Raw genomic sequence first — 8,251 nt, forward strand, 5'->3', positions numbered from 1 at the left:
TTCTTAATGATTGATCCACCAGGGCTCAGGGCCCAGGCTTGAAGACAAGGCAGTTACTGGCTTCCTACTTTGCTTTACATCTTTTACTCTCTCTCTAGTAGTCAGCTCTGAGTTCTGTGCACGCTATACCCCCATTCCCTTTCACCAGCTCCATTCTGTATCCCATTCAACTCAAGGTAAAGGGGGCCTTTGCATCCCACATTAAGCCAGTCTTCCCTGGGATCAACAGTTAAGCTTTAGCGTTGCTAAGTGGTGAGGAGATAACCTTGAGGAACTGTCAGTTTTGTCCTCCCCCTCTCTCGGTAAGAAATGAGCACAACTGCAGCGTGAACCCAGCACAGAGAGAAGCAGCTATGGGGTGGAAACTCCAGTCATGTCTGAAACCAGGACTACCTCTAGACTTCCCTATTATGTAAGTTAGTGAATTCCCCTTTTTGCTTAAATTAGCTGTTAATATATTTCTGCCATACTGAAATGACAATACACTAACTGCAGCCCAAACTACAAAAACCAAGGTCTGCAACAGTGGGAGACTGAGTTTGGCTGAGTGTGCCTGGGCCTGGGTCTGGGTCTGTGCTATGTTCGATCTCTCTTTTTTTTTGATACAGAGTCTATCGCCAGGCTGGAGTGCAGTGGTGCAATCTCGGCTCACTGTGACCTCCACCTCCCAGGTTCAAGCGATTCTCCTACCTCAGCCTCCCAAGTAGCTGGGACTACAGGCGTGCGCCACCACGCCTGGCTAATTTTTTGTATTTTTTAGTAGAGACGGGGTTTCACCGTGTTGGCCAGGATGGTCTCGATCTCCTGACCTCATGATCTGCCCACCTCGGCCTCCGAAAGTGCTGGGATTACAGGCGTGAGCCACTGTGCCCGGCCCCAGTTGCTTAATTTTTGTATACACACACACATGGAATTGAGATGCCCCAGGTAAAGAAACTGAGTGGGCTGTGGTTTGTGCCTACAGTCCCAGCTACTCCAAGGCTGAGGCTGGAGGATCACCTAAGCCTGGGAGTTTGAAGGTGTGGTGAGCTGTGATTGGACCACTGCACTCCAGCCTGGGTGACTGAGACCCCATCTTTTTTTTTTTTTTTTTAAAGAGAGAGTAATTGAGTAGGGATTTAAGATACTTGCCTGAACTCATATAGCCCATATAAAAATGGAGCTAGAATTCAAATTCAATTATGTTTTACTTCAGGGTCACTCAGGTCTGCCCAGAACCTATCTGAACTAATATAGTGGGCAATTATATATAGTGACCACTAATGTAGTATCATCTAGCTGTCTAGAACACTGCTATGGGCTAAGCACAAGAAGTTTCTTCTTGTGAACGAAATCTTGATTTCTCCCCGGTACACCTGGATGGAGGATGTCTGGTCTTCTACAGGTCATTCTGTAGGAATTTCGAGAGAGAGCCTCCCCACTCAAGTTTCCCAAGATTAAAGAGCCTCAACTCCCTTAGCCATTCACCCATGGTCCTGATTTTCCCCCACTTCTCTCTCAGTATCTCTCAAACTGCACACTTGGCCCTGGAACTCAGCAGAATAGGCTCGTGCTGTTACACCTTTTCTTTTTCTTTTTTTTTTTTTTTTTGAGATGGAGTCTCGCTCTGTCGCCCAGGCTGGAGTGCAGTGGCCGGATCTCAGCTCACTGCAAGCTCCGCCTCCCGGGTTTTACGCCATTCTCCTGCCTCAGCCTCCCGAGTAGCTGGGACTACAGGCGCCCGCCATCTCGCCCGGCTAGTTTTTTTTTTTGTATTTTTTAGTAGAGACGGGGTTTCACCATGTTAGCCAGGATGGTCTCGATCTCCTGACCTCGTGATCCGCCCGTCTCGGCCTCCCAAAGTGCTGGGATTACAGGCTTGAGCCACCGCGCCCGGCCTACACCTTTTCAAAGTAAGTTTAATATATAATTCACATTGGCCGGGGGTAGTGGCTCATGCTTGTAATTCCAGCATTTTGGGAGGCTGAGGTGGGTAGATCACTTTTGAGGTCAGGAGTTGGAGACCAGCCTGGCCAACATGGTGAAACCCTCTCTCTACTAAAAATACAAAAATTGGTGGGTGTGGTGGCATGTACCTGTAATCCCAAATACTCGGGAGGCTGAGGCAGGTGAATCGCTTGAACCACAGAGGTGGAGGTTGCAGTGAGCCGAGATCGCGCCACTGCACTCTAGCCTGAGCGACAGAGCGAGACTCTGTCTCAAAAAAAAAAAATAAAAGGAACTGAAACCAAAAGTGTCTTCTGCATCAAGCTTCAAACGAGCCCTGGAGTGAGCAAGCACTCTAGATAATGAAAGTGAACCGTGGGATACTGTGGCAGGGGCCCCTCCTCTGAAGTTGGGAACATGATCCAAGGACATCCACCTTTCTTACTATAGTCTTATTCAGGAAACAGCTTTTAAATGCATCTGCCCCGGTCGTGAATACCTGCTGTCTCTTTGGGCTGGCTGTGGATTGCCTGACCGCCTCTCTGTACCCTTGTTCTGTTCTTTTCTTTTCTTTTTTTTTTTTTTTTGAGATAGTATCACTCTTTATTAAAATAAAATAAAATAAAAGTAGTGGTAGTGATTGGTGGGGAGGGTGTATGCCATCCTCTAGACCGGTGGTCAGGGAAGTCCTCTTCCTTTCCACTGTTTTTGAATGGTAGTTTCTCCATGGCACCCAGGCTTAGAACCTTTTTTTTTTCTTTTGCATCGACTCAGCCCTATGAATAAGCATCTCTGGGGTAAGACTCAGGACTCTGGATTTTAAAAGTACAGTCTAGCTTGAAAGCTGCTACATGGACTGGGCACGGTGGCTCACACCTGTAATCCCAACAATTTGGGAGGCCAAGACGGGTAGATCACGAGGTCAGGAGTTTGAGACCGGCCTGGCCAAGATGGTGAAACTCCATCTCTACTAAAAATACAAAAATTAGCCAGGCGTGGTGGCGGGTGCCTGCAATCCCAGCTACTCGGGCGGCTGAGGCAGGAGAATCGCTTGAACCTGGGAGGCAGAGGTTGGAGTGAGCCAAGATCGCACTGCTGCACTCCAGCCTGGGCGACAGAGCAAAACTCCATCTCAAAAAAAGGAGCGCTGCTACATGAAAACTCCCATAAGGCAGAGGCCAGGTCTGCCTTGTATGGGTGTATCCTTGCTATGTTATGCACTAGAGCTGCAGAGGATAAGGTGTGGCACTCAAGAAGGATGCAGAAATAACCATCACTGCTGTCAGTTACTGATTTCAAAGGCATTTCTCTATGACCCAAGCCCGGTTTCAAATTCTTGGTCTGTCACAGATTAGCTGTCGTGACCATAGACAAGACAGTTCACTACTCCAGACGTCAGTTTTCATCATCAATAAAGTGGGAATAGTAATATCTCTTGGGAGGATGAAATGGGATAATCTATATGTTACTATCTAACCTTGTTTAGCACGCAGCTGAGGGAAAAACAACCTGTAAAATAACTTACCCCATACCACACAGCTTGTAAGTGGCGGAATTGGGCCTAATTACCCAGAGAAGTGATTCTCAGGCCTAAATATCCATCAAGATCATCAGGTAAAGCTTATAAAGATGCATATTCCCAGACCTCACGCTCAGAGAGTCTGGGCAGGAATCTGCATTCCTCACTGATGCCACAGGAGATTCTGATGATCTTGCTCCACAGACCTTGATCATTGTCAGGACACTGACCTATCCCCAGGAAACTGCTGGGCTGGGAAAGTAGAAACTCTTTGTCTTTCTTTTTTTTTTTTTTTTTTTTGAGACGGAGTCTCGCTCTGTCGCCCAGGCTGGAGTACAGTGGCTGGATCTCAGCTCACTGCAAGCTCCGCCTCCTGGGTTTACGCCATTCTCCTGCCTCAGCCTCCCGAGTAGCTGGGACTACAGGCGCCCACCACTTCGCCCGGCTAGTTTTTTGTATTTTTTAGTAGAGACGGGGTTTCACCGTGTTAGCCAGGATGGTCTCGATCTCCTGACCTCGTGATCTGCCCGTCTCGGCCTCCCAAAGTGCTGGGATTACAGGCTTGAGCCACCGCGCCCGGCCGAAACTCTTTGTCTTTCAAAGTTACAAGATGAGAGGAAGAAGTGTCTCTGAACCATCTGACATCTTTGCACTCAGGAGGCTATGGTAACTTGAACGTCAAGTGTAGCCCTACCATTTTAATTACCAAAGTAATCCACACTCAATGTAGAGAAATTGCAAGTAAAGGTATAAAAAGAGAAGAGTTTAGTATAATGGTTAGAAGCCCAACCAGGTTTTGGATGAAAACAAATGTGGCCAGACAAAGCGGCTCATACCTGTAATCCCATCACTTTGGAAAGACAGGTGGGTGGATCACCCAAGGTAGGAGCTCGAGACCAGCCTGGCAAACGTGGCAAAACCCCATCTCTACTAAAAATACAAAACTTAGCTGGGCATGGTGGCAGGTGCCTGTAGTCCCAGCTGCTCAAGAGGCTGAGGCAGGAGAATCGCTTGAACCCGGGAGGTGGAGGTTGCAGTGAGTCGAGACTGTCCCACTGCACTCCAGCCTGGATGACAGAGTGATAACAAATGAATGTAAAACATTTAGTAAAGTGACTGGTAGCTAGTAAGCGTTCATTAAGTACTAGTATGACATTTATTGTAGGCCAAAAAAAAAAAGGCCCAGATGCAATCTCAGACCTCCACTCCAACAACAGGTGCTCTTTCCATGGCTGGTGGTTGCCCCCAGGATTTCTGATACCTGTGATCCATCAGTGCCTGTGAGGGGCCAGTCTTACGTCTCAGAACATACCTTCCTCTCCAAACCCCACTCCAAGCAGCTGGCAGTGCTATCGGGCATTCAGCTGGGAGGAAATAGCCCTAAGGCTGAGCTCGTGTTCAACTAGTGCTGAAAAGCTACGAACTCACAAAGACAAAATCTGTCCCACTTCCAAATCTGTCTCTCCCACTTCCAGATCTGACCCTTCATCAAGCTATTTTCCATCTCAGACCACCCAAGATGTTTATTTTAACCAGATGGATTCACTGAGATTCAGCCAGATTCCCCGCTTCCTAAGATAAGGAAAGCCTTGTGTAAAAGCAAAAAGGGAACAAGTCTGAGTCCCAAAAATACCTTCTAGAGAAGGGCTTCCACTCTGCCTGCCAGCTTAGCTTTGATCCTAGAAAGGTAAGAGGAGGAACAGGGAGCAGGTTTCAGATGCCTGTTGAACTTCTTTTTTTTTTTTTTTGAGACAGAGTCTTGCTCTGTCGCCCAGGCTGGAGTGCAGTGGCGTGATCTCGGCTCACTGCAAGCTCCGCCTCCTGGGTTTACGCCATTCTCCTGCCTCAGCCTCCCGAGTAGCTGGGACTACAGGCACCCGCCACCGCCTGTTGAACTTCTAACTTCCCGTATATGACCTTGGGCTACACTGCAGGATTTGAGGACCCTTCTAACTAGAACTTTCTGTGACCTCTCCCAATCCCATGCAAACATAATGGCTCTTGGAGTTACGGTCAGAGCTTCACAATGTAATACAAACATGACCTAGAGCGGGATGCAGTGGCTCATGCCTGTAATCCCAGCACTTTGGGAGGCTGAGGTGGGTGGATCACTTGAGGTCAGGAGTTTGAGACCAGCCTGGCCAACATGATGAAACCCCGTCTCTACTAAAAATACAAAAATTAGCTGGGCATAGTGGTGGGCACCTGTAATCCTAGCTACTTGGGAGGCTGAGGAGAATCCCTTGAACCTGGGAGGTGGAAGTGGCAGTGCGCCGAGATCACACCACTGCACTCCAACCTGGGTGACAGAGCGAGACTCTGTCTCAAAAAAAAAAAAAAAAGAAAAGAAAAGAAAACATGACATAAAAAGAAAAAAATACTGCCTAATGAGATGCTCAATCATTACTAATCACTAGGGAAGTGCAAATCAAAACCACAATGAAAATACTACTTTGCACCTAGTAGGATGATGATTAACAACAGAAAAAGGCTGAGCGCAGTGGCTCACGCCTGTAACCCAGGGAGGATTTTGGGCAGCCGAGGCAAGCGGATCATGAGGTCAGGAGTTCCAGACCAGTCTGACCAACATGGCGAAACCCTATCCCTACTAAAAATACAAAAATTAACCTGGCATGATGGCGGGCACCTGTAATCCCAACTACTTGGGAGGCTGAGGCAGAAGAATCACTTGAACCCAGGAGGCGGAGATTGCAGTGAGCCGAGATTGCGCCATTGCCCTCCAGCCTGGGCGACAGAGCGAAACTCCTTCTCAACAACAACAACAACAAAAATCATGTATCTCCGAACCCTTGTGCACTGCTGGTGGAAACGCGAAATGCTGCAGCTGCTGTGGAAAACAACAGTTCCTCAAAAAATTAAAAATAGAATTACAACATGATCTAGCAATTCCACTTCTGAGAATGTGCCCAAAATAACAAAGCAGGGACACGAACAGATATTTGTGCGCTCCAATCCATAGCAGCATTATTCAGAATAGTCAAAGTGTAAGCAACCCAAGTGTCTATCAGTGGGTAAAAGCAAAATGTGGTATGCACATACAACAGCTTTAAAAGGAAAGAAATTCTAACACATGCTACAGTATGGGTGAACCTGGAGGACACAATGCTAACTGAAACAAACCAGTCACACAAGGACGAATACTGTACTCATATGACATACCCATGAGAATAGTCAAATTCCTACAGAGAAAGTAGAATGGAACTGGTTTCCAGGGACTGGGGAAATGGGAGAATGAGGAGTTATTTTTAATGGGTACAGAGTTTCAATTTTATAAGATCACGAAGTTCTGAAAAATGGATGGTGGTGATGGCTGCAGAACAAAGTGAATTCACTTAATGCCACTGAACTATACACTTAAGTGTTGAAATGATAAACTTTGTTAGATATATTTTACTAAAATTTAAAAAACAATTTTTTTTTTTTTTTTTTTTCTTGAGACTGAGTCTCTCTGTCACCCAGGCTGGAGTGCAGTGGTGTGATGATCACAGTTCACTGCAGCCTCTACCTCCTGGGCTTAAGCGAGCCTCCCACCTCAGCCTTCAAATAGTTGGGACTACAGGCGTGCACCACCATGTCTGGCTAATTGTTTTTTTCTTTTCTTTCTTTCTTTTTTTTTTTTGTAGAAATGGGGTCTCCCTGTGTAGCCCAGGCTAGTCGTGAGCTCCTGGGTTCAAGTGATCCTCCTGTCTTGGCCTCCCAAACTGCTGGGATTATAGTCATGAACCACCATGCCAGGCCCTTAAAAATATTTTTAATTTGGCTGGGTGTGGTGGCTCACACCTGTAATCCCAGCACCTTGGAAGGCTGAGGCAGGCAGATTGCCTGAGCTCAGTAGTTCAAGACTACCCTGGGCAACACAGTGAAACCCCACGTCTACTAAAATACAAAAAATTAGCCGGATGTGGTGGCACACACCTGTAATCCCATCTACTCTCAGAGGCTGAGGCATGAGAATCACTTGAACCTGGGAGGCAGAGGCTGCAGTGAACTGAGATGGTGCCACTGCACTCCAGCCTGGGCAACAGAGTGAGTCTCTGTCTCCAAAATAAATAAATAAATAAATAAATAAATAATGTTTAATTTAAAAAAGAATGGGCTGGGCATGGTGGCTCATGCCTGTAATCCCAGGACTTTGGGGGGCTGAGGCGGGTGGATCACCTGAGGTCAGGGGTTCAAGACCAGCCTGGGCAAACATGGTGAAACCCCATCTCTACTAAAAATACAAAAAAAATTACCCAGACGTGGTGGTGGGTGCCTGTAATTCCACCTACTCAGGAGGCTGAGGCAGGAGAATCACTTGAACCTGGGAGGTGGAGGTTGCAGTGAGCCGAGATCATGCCACTGCATTCCAACTTGGGCAACAAGAATGAGACTCTTTCTCAAACAACAACAACAACAAAAAGAACTTTTGAATCCAGTTTTCTGCATCTTCAGTGCCCTCACCAACTCTCACCTAAATGACTTTAGTAGACTCTTAACTAGTCCCCCATTCTGATCCAGTCCCCCAAATAGCAGCAAGCATGATCCTTCTAAGATGCAAACCTGATGGCTTCCCCTACCCCTGGGATAAGAAGCAAGCTCTTCCGCATGATTTTCCCCTGTGCTTCCCATCTGGTGGCTTCATTCCTTACCATTAGTCCACACGGTTTCATTTCCCTGAATGTTCTCTCCCACCTTCACCTCCCTCTTTTCCTTCTAATCTCTTCCTTCAGAGTTTAGCCTTCCCTAATCCCGCCAGATCAGGTTCCCCATTATATATCTTCACCAGGAGGAGACCTGGCAGAG

Source organism: Rhinopithecus roxellana, chromosome 13 (assembly GCF_007565055.1).
Source record: "Rhinopithecus roxellana isolate Shanxi Qingling chromosome 13, ASM756505v1, whole genome shotgun sequence".
Classification (NCBI taxonomy): domain Eukaryota; kingdom Metazoa; phylum Chordata; class Mammalia; order Primates; family Cercopithecidae; genus Rhinopithecus; species Rhinopithecus roxellana.